The 25,754-nt window shown below is 38.9% G+C and overlaps 2 protein-coding genes and 1 pseudogene across 2 annotated transcripts in view; 2 read left to right on the top strand and 1 right to left on the bottom strand.

Moving 5' to 3' along the window:
- The window catches only part of TSEN2 (tRNA splicing endonuclease subunit 2), a 728,632-nt gene that overhangs the window by 265,925 nt on the left and 436,953 nt on the right, over positions 1–25,754 (bottom strand). The window lies entirely within an intron of this gene.
- Positions 1–25,754, top strand: part of TIMP4 (TIMP metallopeptidase inhibitor 4) — a 328,069-nt gene that overhangs the window by 219,799 nt on the left and 82,516 nt on the right. The window lies entirely within an intron of this gene.
- On the top strand, positions 8,904–9,747 carry LOC126949003 (glutathione S-transferase Mu 1-like; annotated as a pseudogene).

The following is a 25,754-nucleotide window of genomic DNA, read 5'->3' as shown; positions in this document are numbered from 1 at the left end:
ATTGTGGGAGAGTGCATAATTTCTATAGTGAATTGCCTGAGAAATGAAGTAATATTTATTAGGAAATTGCAGTACATATCTACAAGTTACCTACAAACATACAATTATAATTTATTCTGTTATATTTAACAACAAATATTCCCTTCTCTCTTTTACTAGATCCGTGCAAAAAATAATTCCTAGTTTAAAGAATTAGCTAATGTGCAGTGGCCAAAAAACAAACAAAAAGCAAAGAGCAACATGTCATTTTGATCAATTTAACTGAAAAATATGAAGGACATTTCCATGTTGAATTCACCCAGACCATTAGTGCAGGGAATTGATTGTTAAAAACAAAACCAAAGAAAAACAAAAACATACTATTTTGCATCCCAATGGAAGTCATAAATATGTTAGTTCAAAACCCATCCAAAATGAGTCATGTGTCTTAGAAAAAAATAACAAACCTGAGATCCTGTAATACCTTACCCAATTTAAATCCTAATTACGACTTCATGTTTGTTTCATTTTGAGACAAAGTGAATGCTTATCTTTAGAAATGACTAATTAAGCATTGAAATATAATAGCTTCAGGAGCCTAAATGCATCATATGATAAAAGAACAATACTTTTATAATATCTGAGGCCTTGATCACTATTATTGAGTTAGTATATTTTGAGGGAAAAAAATTACGTGCTATGATTTTATTCAAACCAAAAAAAATTGGAAAATATTTAAGAATTATTACTGATTATTGAAATCTAAAACACTAATACCAGTGAATATTTCTTATACCCTAATACTTCTCTGAACACTTACAAAGCCAATAATTAACCATTCAGACTGAAGGAAAAAAAAAACTGGAAGGGATTTATAAGGGTGAGTAGGGTGAAATTTATTTAAGTAACTTCAAAAATCTGCACAAACCCAAAGCAATTTGAGCTCTGTGTTATGGATTTGGGGGACTGTCAATGTGCATCGATTGTCCTTGACTGCCTCTCTTGCAACTTCTTCTCTCCTCTATAACACAACTGATATTGCTATTCCTGGCACGTCCCCCATCCCCACAAGTTCACATAATCAAATCCTGGACTATTTTTGATGAGAAATAGTAGCTAACAAGATTGTTTTCCCACTCTAGGCAGTTGAAAATGGAGGACGTGCAAAATATTATTTAAAAAGCAGGTTGCAAAACTAACTTTCAAAAAAGTTAAAATGGACTAAAAACTTGAAGACAGATACTCCGTTGAAGACAGATACTCTGAATTGTTAAAAAGTTCTTACCTCTGGGGGACAGAGTACTGGTGATTTTTCTTTTCTCACTTTTTTCTGCATTTTTCAGGGATTTATGTATTACATTAATAGTTAACAAAATAGTAAAAGTCAAATATGGGGAAAAGTATCTCATTGGTCATGAAAATGTAAATAAAATATGCAAAACACTGAATTGTTTCAAATTATTGTTTAAAAACTACTGTTGTAAAATGATCCAGGCCTCCAAGCTCTTCCTCTCATTTGCGGAACATAAAGTATATTTTGGATCAACACATGGAACATTCCAGACAATGTGAAACTAGAAAGGAACTGCACCTGTATCCCGACACGGCGCCAAAAAAATGCAGCTACTGAATAAATACTCATCTTAAATTGGGAAAAGGAATTAAAGTCCATTTTCTACTTACTCCTATGCAGAAAAGTGAAAGTTTTATTCTTGGCATGAATATGATAGAACTCGTGGGACAGTAACTATTATTAAGAAGGTACTTTTTAGAGTTTGACTCCACTGAGCAGTTTTAAGTGGAAGAGAAGGCATTGCAGAATATGAATGAATGCTATAACTGAAAACTTGATGGTTTTGAATTAAACTCTGGCTATTTACTTTGTGAGTTTTGAGAATCACTTGATTAATTTTTTTTCAGATGATTACTTGTACCAAACAGGGAAAGAACATCGTGTATTTAAGGATTTGTTTACCTAAATGAATGCGCTTGGTGAGGAGGAATTTAGCTTCAGCAGAATTTTCTGTAAGAAGAGTAACATTTACATAATGGCAATTCTAAAAAAGTCATCTTTTTCAGAGAAAAATGTGAAGCAATGTGTGTGGAAAGCTGCAAAATCTAGAGTTGCAGGCAGATTAGGCAAGAGGCGCCTGGTGAAAAATAAAAAAAAGAATTAAATCATGGCTAAAGATTTTTTCCAGCAAAAGTAGTTAATATGTGGAACAAACTGTTAACATGGCTTTTAAAAAATAATCAGAAGCTGTGAAAGAATTCTGACAGGGGAGATGAGAGACATGAGATAAATGGGGAAGTAGAGAATAGAAGCATGAATATGTGATGGCACGTGTGACTTTGCCATTAATTTTATTATCTTGGCAGAAGACCTTAGATCAATGAGGAAAGTGGATGGAAGACAGGGCAAGCTAAAATTTAGCTCTCTAGATGGAATCTTTTGCTTATGTTTTTTTCTTTTTATTTTTTTTCCCCACTGTGTTTGTTTCTGGGGAGTATATTCTATAGCAGAAAGACTCCCCCCAAATACTCTACATTTTACCAAAAAAAATGGAAAAGCATACTATGTGAAACTATTGTCAGACATAGACAGAAAAGAGACCAAAGAGAAATCTTCACCTTTGCGTCTTCAATTTCAACAGGTGCCTTGTATGTTCCTTTAAAATCTGATGCTTTGGCTACACTCAGGCCTTTCTGCAGTAACCTTAGCAGATGCTTAAGGAACCTAAATTGCTGAAGCCAGTTCCAGTCTAATAAAATGATCTATATTTCTTTCTTCAATGAACCTTTTTTTTTTTTTTTTTTGAGACAGAGTTTCACCTGTTGCTCAGGCTAGAGCGCAGTGGCGCAATCTCAGCTCACTGCAACCTCTGCCTCCCAGGTTCAAGCAATTCTCCTGCCTCAGCCTCCCAAATAGCTGGGATTATGGGATTACAGGCACACACCACCAGGCCCGGCTAATTTTTGCATTTTTTTTTTTAGTAGAGATGGGGTTTCTCCATGTTGGCTAGGCTGGTCTCGAACCCCTGACCTCAGGTGATGCATCTGCCTCTGCCTCCCAAAGTGCTAGGATTACAGGCATGAGCCACCGCGCCCAGCCTGAACCTTCTTTTTAATCTTACAGTTTCTCCATTTATCAGAATGTGCAACTGCTCTTGAATTCGCTCCCTTCTACTTAAATGTTGGATCCCACAATCCATATGCAAACAATGAATTTCAGTAGAAATCCAACATTTCAGTAGAAAATCTATATCTCAAGCATTGTGCTAGATACCAGAGACACAACACAGGATAATTCGGAAAGTTTCCCATTCTGTGTACGCCAAGTTCTTCCCCCGCCCCCCGCCCCACAAAATTTTGTAAAGGTTCTAATAGTCTCTACAGTGGTATCAAAAATAATTTCTCCTTTCTAATTTGGAGAACATGAACATTAGCCATTATTTGTTTCTCAGTAATTTTCCACATGCCAGTCATCCTATCTTGGAACTCCTCCTCCATCTCAGACCAAACCTCTCTCCTGCTGCATGACTTTTCCCATGTGACCCTTTAAATAAATTCTAAGATTTTTCCCATAATTAATTAATCTCAGAAATCAAAATGAAACATGTCACCAGGGTCTTATTTAAAGCCAAGAAATCTGTTGGCTATTATCCATCCTTGTTTCTAAATTAAACAACCCCAAATACTATTCTCAATACTACAAACCATCCTTGTTTGTTAATATCAGGCATTTTCTCCTCAGAGAACGAGGGCCTATACAACAAAGACTTTTGATATGTGCGCACCGTAACACGAAGCACACTTATATTTCATTTCAATGATATATAAGGACGTTTTCCTCTAAAATTTCCACATCCATGTGCTTTGAAAAGACTCACATACTAGAAATGAATTTTCCTGAGTAAAATACTGCCAGTTTTCATTTTCTGAATGATCCAAAGGACAACAGCTCAAAATCTTTTCTCAAAGTCTGACTCTTTGGGCCTGGTAACAATTTAACATACAACTAAATCTTTATGATTTACAGATGGATTGCTTGAATTATACTTTATCTTTGGTGACTCAGCTCTTCCCCACCTTTGCCACTTTGCCAGGTTCAAGTATGCTGGAAAGGAAGCAGAACTGAGTCAGGGTCAAACATGCAGAGTCTAATCATGGGGTGTGTGTATGTGTGTTTGAGAGAGAGAGACAGAGATTTGTTTAATTCCCAAGCCAAACTCAAGATGGTCCATTGTGTTGTTGGAGGAGATGGTTACCCCATTCTCCATGATGTTTTTATTTCACAGGGCTTATCCCTGTATCAAAATATCTCACGTGTGCCATAAATATATGCACCTACTGTGTACCCACAAAAATTAAAAATAAAAGAAAGAAAGCTGGAAGGCACATTAAAAAAAAAAGATTGTTATTTTTTAAAGTCCCTCCTGTTGAGTTAGATAAATTATTACATATAACTAAAGAGAAAGCTGGACACCTTTTCTTCCTGCCTTCCTTTTCCCCTTTTCCCTGCCTCACCCCTTCCTTTCTTCATTTCTAATATTCTCATTTCAGCTTAAAGCGAAAGGTTGTTTAGCAGCAGGGTAGGAAGGATACCTTATATCCAACCCTCAGCTTGATTTCTTCTAGTCCTTAGGGTGACATTGACCTGGCTTTGAGGACCAGTGCACTCCAGCTCTCCCGATGTGCTCTCCCGGCTGGTTGAGACCACAGCCTCTGCACAGCAGTTCACCCCGGAGCCTCCTGTGCCTGGCTGCCTTTGTCCTTCTCCCTCCTCTGTTTGCTCCCCGCTCATTCTCGTCTGCCTTTGTCTGTCTCTGTCTCATGCCTCCCTCCATCTCCACATCTGCTGTTCCTCTTCTCTGCTTCTCTTTCATTCACTAACATTTTCCCCCTTTTTCTCACTGAAACCTTGAAATTATAATATAAAATATTTTTATTCTTGAATTTAAATGGAAAAGGTGATTGGATAAGTTAATTTCTTTAAAGATGTAATTGTTGCAACTTCTAATTTTTTTTCCAACAAGTTGGTGACCTTTGATGGAAACACAGCAGCATCACTGCAGCTTACAGAATTACTGCTTAGCAAATGCATGAGACATTCAAAGGGACTTCTGATCAGTTTTCTAAGTTTCTCATGATTATCTTTTTTTTTTTTTTTTTTTTTTTTTGAGGCAAGGTTTCACTCTGTCACCCGAGCTGGAGTGCAGTGGCTCACTGCAGCCTCTGCCTCCTGGGCTCAGGTGATCCTCCCACCTCAGCCTCCCAAGTAGCTGGGACTTCAGGTATGTGCCACTACACACGGCTAATTTTTGTATTTTTTTTTTTGTATTTTTTGTAGAGATGAGGTTTCACCATGTTGCCCAGGCTGGTCGTGAACTCCTGGGCTTAAGCCATCCACCCTCCTTGGCGTCTCAAAGTGCTGGGATTACAGGCGTGAGCCACCACACCCTGCTTCATGATTATCTGAGAAAGAAAACATAATAAACATTGAAATGCATAATGATCATTTGTATTTTTGTTTGTTTGAGACAGAGTCTCGCTCTATCCCAGGCTAGAGTGCAGTGGCACAATCTCGGCTCACTGCAGCCTCTGCCCCCCAGGTTCAAGTGATTCTCGTACCTCAGATTCCTCGGTAGCTAGGATTATAGCCGCCCACCACCACGCCCAGCTAATTTTTATATTTTTAATAGAGATGGGGTTTTGCCATGTTGGCCAGGCTGGTCTCAAACTCCTGACCTCAAATGATCCATCTGCCTCGGCCTCCCAAAATGTTGGGATTATAGGCCTGAGCCACCGCAACACACATGAAATGCATAATGCTCTTTCAGCAGGGTTGCCAACTTTAGCAAACGAAAATACAGGATGCCTAGTTAAATTTGAATTTCAGATAAACAAATCATTGTTTAGTGTGTGACCCATGAGATATTCGAGACAAATTTATACTAAAAAAAGTACTTGCTGTTTATCTGAAATTCAAATTTAACCAGGCATTCTGTATTTTGTAATTGACTATATTCATAATATTTGTGTGTGCATATATATATATGTGTGTGATATTTGTGAGCTGGGTGTTTTTAATTTGGGGACTATTTACAGTTTCCTTGCTATTTCTCCTCCCGTATGCAGTATATAAAGTATTCCCTTTACATTTTACCCCTTGGGTATATATACTTTATTCCATTTCCTTCCAACTTTATCTTAAAAGTAGATGGGTTAAGAGAAAAACGTACCAATGTATTCAACTCTCTATCACCTCCCTCTGAAAAAGGTGTTTACTTAATAAACATCAGGCAAGGGCAGCACTTTTGAACCTCTTTTAAAACAGTCAGCTTTATCTCTCTCTCATTTTAAAACAAAATGTCTGAAATTATGAATAACTATAGTAATAGTAGCTAACATGTATTGAGCACTTACTATCAGGCACTGTTCAACATTATATAATGGCTTAAATCACTTACACCCCACAAACCATTGACGTAGGTACCCATTAGTACCCCTACTTTGGAGATGAGGAAAGAGACACAAAGAAGTTAGGCAAATCCCAGTTTCCCATTATTAATATTTTACATTAGTATGATACATTTGTCACAATTAATGGACCCATGTTGGTATAGATTATTATTAGAGCCCATGTTTCATTCAGATGTCCCCAGTCTTTCCCTCGCGTCCTGTTTCTGTCCCAGGATCCCATCCCCGGTGCCGCATTTCACTTAGCCATCCTGTTGCCTTGGACTCCTCTCGGTTGTGAGTTTCTTAGGCTTTCTTGATTCTTGATGACTTTGACAGTTTTGCACAGGACTGGTTGCATATGTTGTAGAATGTCCTTCGGTTGGGGTTTGTCTGGTGTCTCTCACGGTTAGACTGGGGTTGTGGGTTTGGGGGAGGGGGACCCACAGGAATAAGTGCTGTCCTCATCAACCTTGACCACCTGGCTAAGGGGGTGTTTGTCAGCTTTCTTCACGATAAAGTTATTCTTTTTTTTCCCTCTTTCCATACTGTACTCTTTGAAAGGAAGTCATATTCCTAACCCACACTTTATGGTTATTATGATTGAGCTATTTTTTAAACGTCAGCTTTATGGAGACACAATGCACGTTATATAATGCACCTATTTACAGTGTACAATTCTGTGGCTTTCAGTATATCCAGAACTGTGCAAGCACCACCTCAATCTACTTTAAAACATTTTCATCACCCCAAAAAGAAACCCCATACCCATTAACAGTCATTCCCCTTTTCCCTCCTCTCCATGCCTCCCCAAGCCCATGGCTACCATGAATCTACTTTCTGTCTCTACAGATTTGCCTATTCTGGACATTTCATACAAAAGGAATCATGCAGTATGTGGTGTTTTGTGACTGGCTTCTCTCACTTAGCATAACGTTTTTGAGGCTCATCCATGTTCTAATATGTTTTAGTATTTCATTCTTTTTTATTGCTGGATAATATTTTATTGTATGGATAGACCGCATTTTGTTTACTGATACATCCATTGCTGGACATTTGGGTTGTGTCCACTTTTTGACTTCTATGAATAAGATTGGTACACACATTCAGGTACAAGTTTTTACATGGACGTGTTTTCATTTATCTTGGCTAAATACCTAGAAGTGGAATTGTTGGATGTACTTGAGCTATTATTAAAAATAATAAAAAATGGCTGGGCGTGGTGGCTCACGCCTGTAATCCCAGCACTTTGGGAGGCTGAGGTGGGTGGATCACTTGAGGCCAGGAGTTTGAGAACAGCCTGGCCAACATGATGAAACCCTGTCTCTACTAAAAATACAAAAATAATTAGCCAGTTGTGGTGGCAGGCACCTGTAATCCCACCTACTCAGGACACTGAGGCAGGAGAATAGCTTGAACCCAGGAGGCGGAGGCTGCAGTAAGCTGAGATCGCACCATTGCACCTCCAGCCTGGGCAAAGAGAGTGAAACTCTGTGTCAAAAAACCAAAAACCAAAAGCGAAAACATAGCTGACTAGGCTGTGGGCTGTCCCTGCTTCAGTTCTCCATACTGGCTAGGAAAATTTAGCTGATTGTCCTATAAAACCAGAAAAGACCCCTCTAATCTGTGGGCAAGTACCCAAATTGCAAGAATGTTGACTAAGATGAAAGAAAACAGCTTCTAAAAGCCTGTCTACACATCCTATCCTATAAACCTAAGGCGAAAAACATAGCTTATCTGTACTGAAAAAAATACAGATCCCATATATTACTAGTTTCTGTTAAAAAGTTATGATAGGAAAGTTGTCTGCCCTAAGTCTAGATGTTCTTCAAGGCGCACAAAGAGTAAGTTGTTTGTGCCACATTTTCTTTATCCATTCCTCCATAGACAGATACTTAGGTCAGTCTTGGCTCCATATCTCGGCTATTATGAATAATGCTGCAATGAACATAAGAGTACAGATAGGACTTCAACCTACTAATTTCATTCCTGTTGTATATGTACTCAGCAGTGGGAATGCTGGATCATAAGGCAGTTCCATTTTTTATTTTTAAAGGAATCTTAATACTATTTTCCATAATGGGTATACCAATTTACATTCCACCAACAGTGTACAATGGTTCCCTTTTCTCCACCCCTTTGCCAATACTTGTTATCTCTTGTCTTTGTGATAATAGCCAGCCTCACAGATGTGGTACATACATGCAATGGAAAGTTATTCAGCCATAAAAAGCAAGGAAATCCTGCCATTTGGAACAACATGGATGAACCTGGAGGACATTATGCTGAGTGAAATCAGCCAGGCACAGAAGGACACATATTGTATGATCTCATTTATACATTGATATGGTTTGGATTTGTGTCCCTGCCCAAATCTCATGTTGAATTGTAATCCCCAGTGTTGGGGGAGGGGCTGGCAGGAGATGATTGATCATGGGGGCGGATTTCCCCCTTGCTGTTCTCGTGATAGTGAGTGCGTTCTCATGAGATCTGGTTGCTTAAAAGTGTGTAGTACCGGTCTGCAGAATCTGCACCAACCAGCACCATGCCCATGACACTGGGGTATGGGGGCATCCACGGGCTGGCACACGCCATCCGCCTGCTCTTGGAATATACAGACTCAAGCTACAAGGAAAAGAAGTACATGATGGGGGACTCTCCTAACTATGACAGAAGCCAGTAGCTGCATGAAAAATTCCAGCTGGGCCTGGACTTTCCCAATCTGCCCTACTTGTTCGATGGGGCTCACAAGATCACCCAGAGCAATGCCATCCTGTGCCACATTGCCCGCAAGCACAACTTGTGTGGGGAGACAGAAGAGGAGAAGATTCGTGTGGACATTTTGGAGAACCAGTCCATGGACAACCTGATGCAGCTGGCCATGATCTGCTACATCCCAGAATTTGAGAAAGTGAAGCCAAAGTACTTGGAGGAACTCCCTGAAAAGCTAACGCTCTACTCGCAGTTTCTGGGGAAGCGGCCATGGTTTGCAGGAGACGAAATCACCTTTGTGGACTTCCTTGCCTATGACATCCTTGACCTGAACTGTATATTTGAGCCCAGCTGCCTGGATGTCTTCCCAAACCTGAAGGACTTCATCTCCCGATTTGAGGGTTTGAAAAGATCTCTGCCTACATGAAGTCCAGCCAATGCCTCCAAGGTCCTTTGTTTGGGAAGTCAGCTATGCCTGGGAGCCTGGAGAACACTGGAGAACAGCCCAACTCCCTGGACCAGGCTTCTTCCTTTTTCCTTCTTTCCACTCTCTTCTTTTTCCCCCAGGCCTCATTGGCTTCCTTTCTTCTAACATGATCCCTCCTGCATCGAGGCTCTTTAAAGCTTCAGCTCCCACTATCTTCCATCAAAGTCCCCCTCCTAACATCTCTCTTTTTCTGCACTAACACCAACCTGACTGCTTTTCCTATCAGCGCTTGTTTCTTCTTTGAAAAGCTGGACTGATCCCTGAGCTCCCCAGCACTGTCCTCAAAGACCATCTGCATGCCCTGCTCCCTTTGCTGGGTCCCTACCCCAGCCCTGTGTGATGCCCAGTAAAGCCTGAAACATGAAAAAAAAAAGTATGTAGTACCTCCCCCTTCACTCTCTTCCTCCTGCTCTGGCCATGTGAAGATGTGCTGTTTCCTCTTCACCTTCTGCCATGATTTTAAGTTTTCTAACGCCTCCCCAGCCATGCTTCCTGTAGAGCAAGCTTGTCCAACCCACGGCCCACAGGCTGCATGTGACCCAGAATGGCTTTGAATGTGGCCCAACACAAATTTGTAAACTTTCTTAAAATATTATGAGATTTTGAACTCAAGATGGATCAAGGACTTAAATCTAAGACGTAAAACTATAAAAACTCTAAAAGATAACATCGGGAAAACTCTGTTAGACATTGGCTTAGGCAAAGACTTCATAACCAAGAACCCAAAAGCAAATGCAACAAAAACAAAGAAAAATAGATGGAACTTAATTAAACTAAAAAGCTTCTGCACAGCAAAATAAACAATCAGCAGAGTAAACAGACAACCCACAGAGTGGGAGAAAATCTTTGCAATCTATACATCTCATAAAGAACTAATATCCAGAATCTACAAGGAGCTCAAACATATCAGTAAGAAAAAAAAAAAAAATCTCATCAAAAAGTGGGCTAGGCTAGGCGCAGTGGCTCATGCCTGTAATCCCAGCATTTGGAGGCAGGTGGATCTCAAGGTCAGGAGATAGAGACCATCCTGGCTAACACGGTGAAACCCTGTCTCTACTAAAAATACAAAAAATTAGCCAGGCATGATGGCACATGCCTGTAGTCCCAGCTACTCGGGAGGCTGAAGCAGGAGAATCTCTTGAACCCAGGAGGTGGAGGTTGCAGTGAGCTGAGATCACGCCACTGCACTCCAGCCTGGGCAACAGAGGGAGACTCTGTCTCAAGAAAAAAAAAAAAAAAAGTGGGCTAAGGACATGAATAGATAATTCTCAAAAGAAGATATACAAATGGCCAACAAACATGAAAAATTGCTCAGCATCACTAATGATCAGGGAAATGTGATACCACAATGTGATACCACCTTACTCCAGCAAGAACAATGAGTGGATAAAGAAATTATGGTGTACACACACACACACACCATGGACTACTACTCAGCCTTAAAAAGGAATGAAATAATGGCATTTGCAGCAACCTGGATGGAATTGGAAACCATTATTCTAAGTAAAGTAACTCAGGAATGGAAAAACAAACATCCTTTGTTCTCACTCATAAGTGAGAGCTAAGCTATGAGGATGCAAAAGCATAAGAATGATACAGTGGACTTTGGGGACTTGGGAGAAAGGGCGTGCGGGATAAAAGACTACACATTGGGTACAGTGTACACTGCTCAGGTGATGAGTGCACCAAAATCTCAGAAATCACCACTAAAGAACGTATTCATGTAATCAAACACCATGCTCTAAAGCCTTATATACTGAATTGAGGAGTTTGAACTTTATTCTCAGAGCTAGGAAACAACGCACATAATCTGAGTGTGTGATGGTGCTGAGAGGTGTTTCAGAATGTGACCTCCAGCATTTGGCACCTGGCTTCATGATGTAGTTACTGTGTGTGAATTTCGATCTCTGCATCTGCAAAATACACTAATACTTGTGTTTGCCTTTTAAGAATATTTTGAGAATTAAGATAATACACACACACACACACACACACACGTATTAGGAGATTTTTTTGTAATTTTTTTTTTTTAAGCTCATCAGCTATTGTTAGTTAGTGTTAGTGTATTTTATGTGTGGCCCAAGATAATTCTTCTTCCGATGTGGCCCAGGGAAGCCGAAAGATTGGACACCCCCGCTGTAGAGTCTGCGGAATCATGAGCCAATGAAACCTCTTTTCTTTACGAATGACCTAGTTTTAGGTATTTCTTTATAGCAGTGCAAGAACGGACTAATACATACATGAAATCTGAAAAAGGCTGAACTCATAGAAGCAGAGAGTAGAACGGTGGTTGCCAGGGGCAGGAGTACGGGAACTGGAGAGATGTTGATCAAAGTACAAACTTTCCGTGCTAAAATGAACAAGTTCTGGGGATCCACCGTGCAGGATGGGTGGTAGTGGACGTATTCATTAATTTGATTGTGGTAATCATTATACAGTGTGTATGTGTATCAAATCATCATGTTAGACATGTTGAATATATTCAATCTTTATTTGACAAGTAAAACTTTCTTAAATGAAGAGTAGTTTCTGCCTAAGTCTTGTTGTTGAAACTCTTCTAAGGTTGCTGCTATCGCTATTAGAACTAAGTATTATTATTTATAAGGAAAATGGGAGCTAGAAAAAGGCACAGCAGCTACTACTTTCCAAAGCAAGGGATGCATGTGCCATTTTAAGGAAGCATTAGCTAGAAGGAAAATGTAAATGATTTCACAGTTTTGTGCACCAACACTTCTACACTGGAGAAGTGGGAGGGACAGGAACAAAGAATGAATCTATATAGTCTGGAATATCACCTCTTCCCATTAGCTGCTCATGGTAGGAACTAGTTCAGCTAATCAGCAAGATTAACAAATCAAAAAATATTTGATCATTTTCCTATCCTTGGTGAAATGAAATTAAGCCTGAGCAATTTGCAATAGGTAGCATTTTAACTGTTCCCTTAAAAAGGAACAGTTGATGGTACTTTTATAAAATTGCCTTTTTCCATATCTATTATTCCTTTGAAATATGATCACCAAAATTAAGCAGCACGTTTTTAGGGATGGTATTTTTGCAGAGAATAAGAAAGGTGGAAATAAGTCTGTTTGTGATGCATCATAAGACACCAGAAGACAGTGGTCAACAGAAACTCCTCACATCTTCTCTTTCTTTTGTTCCTTTTTCCTTCCTGAAGGATCTATTATAGGGCCCCTCACACAACCGGAATAAAATAGCTGTTGGCTGATTGCTAACTGATTTACTTCTGTCTTCACTTACAGAATTTTGCTGACTCTTGATAGAAAAGATGCGTATTAAGCAATCTATTGAAATGCAAGTCATGGTCTGGTCATCATATGTAAGGTACAGCATAACGTTAGGGTATTGTACAAAAGAAAGTAACAGAAAATTGCTTCTTTAAAGAATGCAATCATGGGTGTACACTAAAATAAAGTCCTTAAAAATGGTAGTGGTGCCTAGACTAGTGTGTGGTTTGAAAGGAGGATTCTCTGGTTGCTATTCAGATGGCAACATCTGAGGAAACAGCCAAAGGAGAAAAACTACCTAAGGAAGAGGGAGGAAATCTCTTTTCCCGGGGACATTTGCAAGCTGACTAGACTCAACTCAGCCTGGAATGATGTAGATCAGAGTTGGTGTGCAGGGAATGCGTCTCAGGTAGGTTGAGATAATGATCATTTTAGCCCTAAGGGGAGCTGGCCAGGACTGGGGCCCACAGAGAACCAAGGGTAATTATTTGTGTCCATGGGGGCCTCTTGTATTTACCCCTATGTGCCATAAAGATATCACTTCTATCAATTCTATGATGTGAAACAGGTTGAGAAGCTAGTATATAGAGGAAGCTTGACAGAGGCTGACCTAGATGATTATTCAGCAAGGGTTAAGGATAAAACAAATTCTCCCTCACTCCTTCTCATGAAGATGAACTATGGTACAATAATTGCAATTCATTTTTTATTTAGCTTTAGAATTTGATTTTGTTTTTAGATTAAAATATGGGCGTCGGTAATATCTTCAGGGAGTGGGAACCAAAGGGTTTTAGTCTAGCATTAGAGAACTCAGCATCAAGTTTTCTAGCACCTAATTTAACGTGTTTCTTGGTTACTCGATTCTCATAACTGGGGTTCCACCTTATTCCCCTCTGCCTGAGATCCTGTCTTGATGTTTTGCCTTGTACCCCAGAACCCCCGGAACTGAGGTCCTTCTCTTGTTCTTACAAGTCTTTTCTCCAAAGGAATGAACTTCTCTGCTCCTGAAATCAAGCCCAGAGCATTCCAGGAAGAAAAAACAACAACATCTGTAGAGATGCTGAGACAAGAACAAACATGGCGTGTGCGGGGAGCTTGCAAGTTGTTCAGCATGACTTAAGTGAAATGGAAGGTTCTAAGAAGAGTAAGCGGTCGAACTACAAAGGTAGACAGCAAACATATCATGAAAGGCCTGACCTGTCATCTTAAGGATGACATAAGGTCCTCATGCCCTCATCCTGCTGAGAGCGTACTGTGGATACACAGATATTATGTATAGCATATGTAAACACAATACACATTTTAACATATTTTATTATAAAATAATGCACTTTATTATAAAATAACATACTTTATTATAAAATACTGCATGCTTATTATAAAAACACTTGGAAAATGTGGAGAAATTTTAAGAAAAATAAAAATATCACCTGTCATCCCATTAGCAAGATAATATCATTGATATTTTTGTGTATTTCTTTCCAGATTTATTTTGTGCACATGACACATCATTATTTAACTTATGTAGAGTGGTCTGCTTCTATCACTTAACGGTACGTCTTCTACTTTTCCCATGTTGCTAAAATTCTTCCAAAACACAATTTTAATGATTATATGACATTACATCTTAAGTAGTACAATTTAGACATTCCCTTAGTATTTGAAAATGGGTTGTTTTAAATTTTTTTCTTCTTATGAATAACAGTGCAATAAGTGCCCCTATACATAGTACTTATATTCTTCACTGATTATTACCTTGGATGGTTTCCTTGCAGTAGAATGTCTGGGTCAAAAAGCAAAAACGGGCCGGGTGACATGGCTCAAGCCTGTAATCCCAGCACTTTGGGAGGCCGAGACGGGCAGATCACGAGGTCAGGAGATCGAGACCATCCTGGCCAACACGGTGAAACCCCATCTCTACTAAAAAAAATACAAAAAACTAGCCGGGCGAGGTGGCGGGCACCTGTAGTCCCAGCTACTCAGGAGGCTGAGGCAGGAGAATGGCATAAACCCGGGAGGCGGAGCTTTCAGTGAGCTGAGATCCGGCCACTGCACTCCAGCCTGGGCGACAGAGCGAGACTCCGTCTCAAAACAAAACAAAACAAAACAAAACAAAAAACAAAAAGCAAAAACCGCAAAGCTTTCTAAGAATTTTCAAATTATATTTCATCAAGGTTGTGTCCACGTTTATTTGTATCAGAGAATCTCGTTACACTCTTCTCAACATTTAAAATTAAATTTAAAAAAACTCTGCCAATTTGACAAGCAAATAATAATATCTAATTTTTTATTATTGACAAATAATAATTGTAGATATCTACGGGGTACAATGTGATGATATACATACATTGTAGAAAGATTAAATCAAGCTAATTAACATATCTATCACTTATCTTTTGTGTGTTTGTGGTGAGAACATTTAAAATCTAATCTTTTAGCAATTTTGAAATATACAGTATGTTATTATTAACTATGGCTACCATGATGTAGAATAGATATCTAAAACTTATTCCCCCTGTTTGACTGAAACTTTGTACCATTTGACCAATGTCTAAACTTTCCCCATTCACCCCTCACCCCCAGTCCTGGTAATCCATCTTTTAAAATTATAGTTTAATTAATTTATTTAATCTAATAACAAAATTGGACATAGGGTTAAGGCTTTGTGTAATATGTGAGAACAACGCGAAGAAGAATGGCTTTTATTCTATGACGAGACTCCTTAAAAAGGTCCAATTTCTAAATCCGTGACTCTATCATAGCAAAACAACTTACTAAAAATTAAATATTCATTCTAAACAGCATCAAATAGTCAGTTAGATGAGATCTTTTTAAATGAGATTTCCTTTGTTTTGTAAACACAACCTTACTTAATTTTACACATAGGTGAAATAAAATTTCTATTTATTTATTTTAAAGTATTTTCAACGTTTATTTTAGATTCATTGGGTACATGTGTAGGTTTGTTACCTTGGTATATTGCTGATGCTGAGGTTTGGGGTACAAATAATTCCCTCACCCAGGTACTAGGCATAGTACCCAATGGTTCACTTTTCCACTTCTAGTTTCCTCCCTCCCCCCAGCAGTCTCCAGTGTCTATTGTTGCCATCTTTATGTCCACAAGTACCCAATAGTTAGGTCCCACTTATAAGTGAGAACACCTGGTATTTGGTCTTCTGTTCCTATTAATTTGCTTAGGATAATGGCCTCTTGCTGCATCCATGCTGCTGCAAAGGACACGATTTTTTTTTTCTGTGGCTGTGTAGTATTCCATGGTGTATGTGACTGCATTTTCTTTATCCAATCCATGGTTGAGGTAACCCACCATTCTACATTCTACTACTATGAGTTAGACTTTTTTAGAGTCTACATATAAGTGTAATCATGCAATATTTATCTTTCTGTGTCTGGCTGATTTCACTTAGCGAAATGTCCTCCAGGTTCATCCGAGTTTTTATACAGAATTTCCTTCTTTTTAAAGCCTAAATAGCATTCCATTGGGTATACATACCACATTTTACTTATTCATTCATTTGCTGATGGACACTTAGGTTGATTTCATATCTTGGCTACTGTGAATAATGCTGCAAAGAACATAGGGGTATAGATACTTCTTTGAAATAATTATTTCAATCCCCTATACCCAGAGTAGATTGATGTATCATACGGTAATTCTGTTTTTAATTTTCTGAGCAACCTCTATACTGTTTTTCAGACGGCTATACTAATTTAGACTCTCACCAACAGTGTACCAGGGTTCCTATTTATTTATGTCCTCACCAATACTTACTTTTCATTTTTTTGATAATAGCCATTTTAGCAGGTTTGAAGTGATAGCTCGTTGTGGTTTTAATCTGCATTTCCCTGACAATTAGTGATGTTGAGCATTTTTTTATGACCTGTTGGCCATTTGTATGTCTTCTTTTGAGAAATGTCTGTTCAGGTGTTTCTCCCATTTTCAAATTGGGTTATTTGTTTTCCAGCTATTGAGTTGTTTGAGTTACTTATATATTTTGGAGATTAGCCCCTTAAAGATGTATAGTTTGCAAATATTTTCTCCCATTCTGTGGACTGTATTTTCACTCTGTTGTTTCTTTTGCTATGCAGGAACTTGTTAGTTTGGTGCAATCCCATTTGTCTATTTTTGCTTTTGTTGCCTGTACTTTGGAGTCCTACCCAAGAAATTGTTGCTTAAACCAATATCATGGAGGTTTACCTCTATGTTTTCTCCCAGTAGATTTACAGTTTCAGGTTTTACATTTAAGTTTTTAATCTATTTTGAATTGGTTTTTGTATATGGTGTGAGATAAGAGTCCATTTTCATCCTTTTGTATGTGGATATCTAGTTTTCCAAACCCCATTTACTGAAGAGACTGTCTTTTCCTTATTGTGTGTTTTTGGCACCCTTGTCAAAAACTGGTTGACCATATTTGCATGCATTTATTTTTGGACTTTCTATCCTGTTCCATTGGTTTATGTATCTGTTTTTATGCCATTACCATGCTGTTTTGATTACTATAGTTTTGTAATATATTTTCAAATAAGGTAAAGTGATGCCTGCAGATTTGTTCTTTTTGCTCAAGGTGACTTTGGATATTAGGGGTCCTTTGCAGTTCCATACAAATTTTTGGATTGTTTTTCTATTTCTGTGAAAAATGACATTGGAATTTGACAGAAATTGCATTGAATCTGTAGATTGCTTTGGGTAGTGTGGATATTTTAACAATATTAATTCTTCCAATTCACGAATACAGGGTATCATCCCATTTATTTATCTCATCTTCAACTTCTTCATCAATGTTTTATAATTTTTAGTGTACAGGTCTTTTGCCTCATTGATTAAATTTACTCCTAACTATTTTATCCTATTTTAAAAAATGTTATTGTAAATAGAATTGTTTTCCTATTTTTTGAATAATTTGTTGTTTGTGTATAAAAATATTACTGATTTTTGTATGTTGGGTTTACATCTTGCAATTTGCAGAATTCATCAGTTGTAACAGTTTTTTTTGGTAGAGTCTTTAGATTTTCTATATATCAGATTATGTCATCAACAAATAGATAATTTCCCTTTTTTTCTTCCTAATTTGGAGGTCCTTTATTTCTTTCTCTCGCCACATTGCTCTGGCTAGGACTTCCAGTACTATGTTGCATAGAGTGAGCAGCCTTGTCTTGTTCCTAATCTTAAACAGTTTTTGACTTTTCAGCATTGAGTATGATGTTAGCTGTGGGCTTTTCATATATGGCCTTTACTATGTTGAGGTACATTCCTTCTATACATAACATCATGAAAGGATATTGAATTTTGTCAAATGGTTTTTTTTTTTTTTTTTTAAATTGAGACAGAGTCTCGCCCTGTCACCCAAGCTGGAGTGCAGTGGCATGATCTTGGCTCACTGCAACCTCTGTCTCCTGGGTTCATGCAATTCTCCCACCTCAGCCTCCCAGGTAGCTGGGATTACAGATGCAAGACACCACACCCAGCTAATTTTTTTACTTTCAGAAGAGACAGGGTTTCACTATGTTGGTCTAAAACTCCTGACTTTGAGTGATCCACCCACCTCAGCCTCCCAAATTGCTGGGATTACAGGAGTGAGCCACCACAGCCAGCCTGTCAAATGCTTTTCTGCATTTATTGAAATGATCTAATGAAAAGACCATATTTATTCTGTTGATATCATATATCACATTTATTGATTTTCATATGTCAAACCACGCTTGCATCCCAGGGATAAATCCCACTTTATCATGGTGAATAACCCTTTGAATGTGCTGTTGAATTGGGTTTTCTATTATTTTGTTGAAGATTTTTGCATCTATGTTCATCAGGGATATTGGTCTGTAATTTTCTTGTGTTGTAGCATGCTTGTCTGGTTTTGCTATTAGGATAATGATGATCTCATAACATGCATTTGGAAGTATTTCCTCCTCTTCAATTTTATTGGAAGAGTTTGAGAACAATTAGAATCAGTTCTTCTTTAAATGTTTGGTGGAATTCAGTTGTGAAGCCATCCAGTTCTGGACTTAATATTTTTTTTCTTTTTAGATATAGGGTCTTGCTATATTGCTTAGGCTGGTGTTAAACTCCTGGGTTTATGCAATCCTCCTGCATCAGCCTCCAGCACCTGGGATTACAAGTGTGCACTTCTACATGTGGCTTGGGCTTTTTTTTTTTTTTTTAATGGAATGATATTTTTTATTTAAATGTATTTGATAGCTAGTGAGGTAAACATTATTTTAAATGGCCATTTGTATTTTTTTCTTTAAATCATGTGTTAATGAACTTTTCTGATTTCCTTATTACAATTTTAGTGTTTGACTATTAATAAAAGTGCCCAAGTGGCCATTTTTATGTATGGGCTTAAGTTGGGTATACCTAAGTAGATGATTAAAAAAGCACTCTGTTAAAACTTAAGAAGATCGGCCGGGCGCGGTGGCTCATGCCTGTAATCCCAGCACTTTGGGAGGCCAAGGTGGGTGGATCACGAGGTTAGGAGATTGAGACCATCCTGGCTAACATGATGAAACCCCATATCTACTAAAAATACAAAAAAATTAGCTGGGCGTGGTGGCAGGCGCCTGTAGTCTCAGCTACTTGGGAGGCTGAGGCAGGGGAATGGCGTGAACCCGGGAGTCAGAGGTTGCAGTGAACGGAGATTATGCCACTGCACTCCAGCCTGGGGAACAGAGCGTGACTCCGTCTCAAAAAAAAAAAAAACTTAATAAGATCATGGAAGTTATTAAATTTCTTCACCTTTGTTCATACTCTACTTACCAAATCACACTTACACTAAAAATGGACAGATAGCCTGTGAGATAATGCTACTCATTAACCTGGGTAGAATTGTCTAAGTATGTTATCATTATATTTACTCTTTCCACAAGAGTTAAAACAATCAAGTGTATTTTGTTTAAAAGATCATATCTTCCATCTTCTTTGGGGCTGTGGGCTGCTGGTAGGGGTGAGTATATAGAAATAATGATGACCACGAAAGGTCTTTTTAAGACCAGGTGAAAACATTCCAATAAAGATGTGAAGGCATGATTTGCCATAAAGAACTTCATTGCAAATAATCTCAACTAACCACATTCGCAACAGAGAAGATAAATACAATATGAATTTGGAAAGACCTTTAGACGGCAGCTAGAATGTAAGATCACAAAAGAATTTTCTTCCCCAAATGGAGCCAAATGTACCAAATGAAGTGAAAAGAACAAAGAATATACAGTCAGTGTTGAAACCATGCGAAGGTCTCCATTTCATTCCACAAACTTCAGAAACTATTGTCAGATATGACACAAATTTTACCCAACTAGAAGAGCTACAAGGAATAGGCTCTTGACTTCCTCTCAAGAGGGAAGTACAGTGGAGCAATCAGTATTGAGGAAAAATTTCACTGACGTTTTGGTATGAAGATTGGATATTTAGGTGACAAACAAAATGCAGAAAACTATCTTCAAGCCTCTCCCTCCTTAGATAAATAGATCATAAGCCTCATTTTGAACAACTCACAGAATTTACCTCTTTTTCCCTTGGGCCAGGTGGAAAGTGAAAGAGAGTCTTTGTTCAAAGCAGCAAATGAAATCTCTGCATGGAGGGAGGGGCACTAGACCACATCACACTAAAAGTTGAAACACTCAACGCTTTCACACTAAATGCACCACACACCAGCTCGACGGTTTACTCTGAAACAGGGGAACACTTTGAAACTCAAGAGGGCCTCATTGCCTCAACTGTTTGTCTATAGGGAGAGACCCTTTCCCCCCTAACTCAATAGAATGCCCTTTTGATTCAGAGCTCATTACAAAGATAGGTGACAGGCCAGGCGTGGTGGCTCACGCCTGTAATCCCAGTACTTTGGGAGGCCGAGGCGGGCGGATCACGAGGTCAGAAAATCAAGACCATCCTGGCTAACACGGTGAAACTCCCTCTCTACTAAAAATACAAAAAAAAAAAAAAAAAAAAAAAAAAATAGCTGGGCGTGGTGGCGGCGCCTGTAGTCCCAGCTACTCAGGAGGCTGAGGCAGGAGAATGGTGGGGACCCGGGAGGCGGAGCTTGCAGTGAGCTGAGATCGCACCACTGCACTCCAGCCTGGGCGACAGAGCGAGACTCCGTCTCAAAAAAAAAAAAAAAAAAGATTGGTGACAAAGCTTTATTAACTCATCTGCAACAAGCCCCAATCCTCTCTTCTCATTCCTTCCTGCTCTCCACAGGCAGGTGAGGGATGGAGCAAAACCACGCCCCATTCACGTCCGCCCTTCAACACACCTTCTAAGGGGAGGATCCACTATTACCCAGGTAAACTCCCTGGAGTCAAGGAGAATTTGCCTACACTATCTTGGGGGCAAATAGTCCAGGATAGGATTGCTTTGTCAAAGATGGGTAGGGAAAACAAGTTGAATGGAGGACCCGTGCAGAAATTTGTTACTCTCCCCTCCACAGGCCCCTAAAAAGGAAAAAACAAAAACCAACTGTGCAGAACTGGTAAAGAATCCAAACTTACCCCTGAAAGAGAAGAACTGGTTAGATTCCATATCCTTCACACTCTTGAGAGATTAAAGGGAAGACGAGATAACAAAACTAAAGAATAAGGCCCCCAAAGAGCTGGAAACGCTGGGGAAAGAAACTGAGGAGGAAACAATACAGAACAAAAAAATGTGTGAAGAGTAAAAAAGCACAGAACATACATGGAAAACCAAGTCAAAGACATATTCAGTGACAGGAGGAAGCATTACCGCAATGATTACTTCAATTTGCACATCAGAGAGTCTTGGGGAATACACAGAAAATAATCAGTATCAAGAAGAATACTAGTCAAGCTGCTGAAGATAAAGAAGATTCCTACAAGTATCCCAAAAGAGAGGATCAAGCCACCTGCGCAGGGAAAAGGAATTCATTAGGGGGGCTGGAGGTTTCTGCACGGGAACATTCGCCTAAAACAGCAAAGCGACGTCTAAACATTTTGAGTGAAAAGCACATGCCTGAACAGTTCTATGCTCAATGTCATTCACTGGTACAGGCAACAACAGGCAGCCTCACAGAGGCAAGGATTCTGGACGCAGACCATTTCTGAGAAGTCTAACTGCTGCCCAAATGCTCCTCAGAGTGGTCATCTGGATTTCCATTGTATCATTTCCACTTTCCCGCCTGCTTGTCAACACTTAGTATTCAAAGATTTTAAAATTGTTTCCAACCTGATGGACGCACAATGGTATCTCCTCACTGTTTTAATTTGCATTATTCTGAGGTGAAGCTCCAAATGGCCCTCCAAAATGGTTGTACCAACTTTCACTGTCATGAGCAGTATTTTTGTTTTTGCTCCACATCATCGCCCTCTCTGATATTTGGTGGAATGAAGGTGGTCACCAAGCGGTCTAAGGTAGTCTGCAAATTTCCCATCACCTCTCTTAACCATTTGTGTAAGTACTGCTGGACTACCTCTACAAATACGTGAATGTTTCCCCCACTGCAAACACGGACTGGATCTTACCATACACACCGTAATGTCCTTCATTTCTTCAATGATAGGAAGGCTCCACAATCCGCTTTCCCTCTTACCTCCCACCATCAATAAACTCTGTGAAGAAGTTGTATTGAAAATATTCCTCTCTTCCTGTATCACAATATTGAACTGAAACTCCATCAAGATTTACTGGAGTACGGGGTGATATATGAATTCTCTTCCCTTTGGTCTGGTGGATCCTCTAGTGGATCTTCCTTTTGTACTACGTTACTGCTTGAGAAGAGAAATAAATTTTACCGGAACTCTGGCTGTGGGTGCACACACACAAAGTGAACAGTGATAAATAAACTGTTAATTTGGACAAATTGATTAATTTCCAGTTAGTTATAGAATCATAAAATATAATTCTCTTACATATCTAAGTAATATTTTATCATGCAAACATGGTAAAACTAGTAAATCCCTGTGAGATAAGTCAATTACACCCTAGGTAGATTATACTTCACAGTCACCCTCCAGTTCTGTTACTGTGGAAAGTCAACCACAGGTTCCCTACTTCATCATTGTAGCTTGGGTTTGTCTGCATTTCTGTCAAAAACACATATTCTCCTGTTGAGGATGTCAATGATAACTTAGCAAGAAAAACCTAAGAAATAAGTGTTTAGAATGGTGTCTGGCACCTAATAGGTGTTGAACATGACTTGCTGAACATATGAAAACTAACTTCTGTTTTCTGACTGAATTTTCTATTAAATCCATCCTTGCATCTTATGTTGTATTTGAATTATGATTTTCAGCGGTGAAATGGAGGTCATTTGTAGCCAATCCATATGGCAGTCTCTGCTACTAGGTCTACTTGAAGTTGTTTCATTTTTTTTTTTAGATTCATCTTGCAAAGGCATGTGGGGTGGTACAGATGAGATATAATATTACATATTGTATAAAGAAATAGGATGTGAATCGCTTCTCTTCACACCCTCCCCTGAGTAGCTACCTCACATTTTCCCATACACTGTTCCTTTAGGATCATGTCTTTCTCCCGATTACAAAACAAACTTAGGTGCACAGCACTCAGACCCAGGAGCTATTTACGTGTGGTTTGGAAAGGAATAAGGGCAGGCAGCTGGAATGCTAATTACAATCTTGACAATCTTAGACTTTGCTTCTCTCATCCAGATTCAAATTTTTGTTCACATTCCAGTTAAACAAAGTGGATCAATGCATATCTTTACTTCTGTTCCCCTTTGAAACATTATCAAAATAACAAAATAGGAATTTATCATGGCATGAACTCACCAGTACAAAGGGAATCAAAGAGGAGACAACAATGGATGGAAGATTCTCCACATTTTTAGAAGGTGGGAAGTAGAAGGACCAGTGGTAACTGACTTAGGTAGAGTGAAGAAAGCAAAAATCCAGGTCTACCGATGAAGAGAGCAATGAGAAGAGGGTTGATTCATTCCACAGAACCCTAGAAAGTTTATTGGATGTATCAGGTGAACCTTGGATGAGGAGAATTGAAGACTGCCTGAAAAGCTGTATCAAGAACATTTCCATGTCTATTCCATTCCTTCATCCAGTGAAGTGACTATGCCTCCATTACCCTACAAAAGAATGGAGGTTTATTCCTTGAAGAAATTGAAAGAGGGAGAGAGGTTCTGGCACAAGAACTGTAGGCATAATGGAGGGTACAGGTGAGCACGGTGACAAGAGTCCCTCCTCTTTTCTCTGGCATCCAAGCTTATAAACCCTCACTTTCCCCAACCATCCCTCCAGCCCTCCTAACCCCCAGTATGCTTTCTCCCCACCAGAAGATTGCATGATTCTCCCCTGGAGAAACTACTTTAGGAGAAAAAAATTTATAGCTAATGACATTTAGGGGCATCTCAATGAAATAAATGGGCCTTACTGAATCACATCACAGCAAAGTCCACCATTCAACAAACACTGATCATGCCTCATTCTTAAAAATAAACTGTCAAATACTACCAAACTTTTGAGAAACACCTCCACAATGAAAGAGACACAAATAATTAAAAAATCAAAGCAAATAATCTGAAAAAAGAGAACTCAGTGAAAACAAACAACGCAAGAAGCAGAAAACAGGTGCAACAATATTCTGGGAGACAAAAGAGAATACATTGTACTCATCAAATAAGAACAATCACAAACAAGCAAGAGCTCTTGAAAACCAAAAAGATAAAAGTAGTCAATACACGTATTAGAAAATGAAGTTGAGAAAGTAGAACTAAAAGGCCAGCAGGTGAAAAACAGAGAGGAAAAATAAGACAACTGGAGGACTGTGCTAGCATTTTAAAAATAGGAATTCTAGAAAGACAGAGTAGAGACAGGGAATGACAAACCATTGGAAAAAAAAATCAAACAGAAATCTGAGTTCATACCAAGGAAAGGGAGATAATAGATGGATGGATGGATAGATAGATGGATATATGGATAAATAGATGGCTAGATGGATGGATAGGTGGATAAATAGATTGGATGAATAAATGAAGAGATGGATGGATGGATGGATGGATGGCTGGCTAGCTATTGAGTGGGAGGGTGGATGGATGCAGAGATGGATGGATGATTGGACAGATATTGGATGGGAGGGTGGATGAAAAGGTAGGTGGATGGGTGGCTGGGAAGAGAAGGGAGGGCTCTTTCTTTCAGTAGAATGCTGAGGGCTTACTGGTGAATGTGAAGGGAGTGCGGGAATTAAATCGCCATTTGCAACCATCATAGCAAAGACTGGTTCAGGCAAGAATCATTAATGGATTCTGATTCAGGGCAAATTTTCAATAATTAAGAGGATAATAGCATGGCCTTAAAATGTCTTCCCACAGATTACTTATTGCAGGGGGAAAAACAACTATACATGGAGAAATTGAATAGTACCTTGACCAGGTGACCAAAATGAACATCACCAGTGAGGGGCAAATGGGCAGTAGGTGTCTCTTACATGTGATGTCCTAAAAAAGGACATATCATTGAGGTGGTATTCTGACTAGAAAAATGCATAACCTGAATCATCAGGAAATAAAAATGAAAGGGAGAGGGCTTTATTCTTTTAAAAAATGTGTAAAGAAAGAAAAAGATGTAAGTGGAAATTTCCAACTAAAGTAGGCTAAAGAGACATGATAACTAAAAACAATATCTGATACTAGACTGGATCCTGTTCTAGAGAGAAAAATATACACAAAAAACATTTTTGGATCAGTTGACAAAATTGGAATATGGATGGTAGATTAGATAAAACACTTGGCCCCAAAAAATATATACATAGACTCTCTCTCTTTCTCTCTCTCTCTTTCTCTCTCGTGTGTGTGTATGTGTGTGTGTAAAGCAAACAGAATAGAAAAGAGAATCTGGGTGGAGATTATATGACTGTACCATGTGATATTCTT

Source organism: Macaca thibetana, chromosome 2 (assembly GCF_024542745.1).
Source record: "Macaca thibetana thibetana isolate TM-01 chromosome 2, ASM2454274v1, whole genome shotgun sequence".
In the NCBI taxonomy this organism is placed as follows: domain Eukaryota; kingdom Metazoa; phylum Chordata; class Mammalia; order Primates; family Cercopithecidae; genus Macaca; species Macaca thibetana.
The sequence above is the reverse complement of the archived record's forward strand: the minus strand, read 5'-3'. Positions and strand labels throughout refer to the sequence as shown.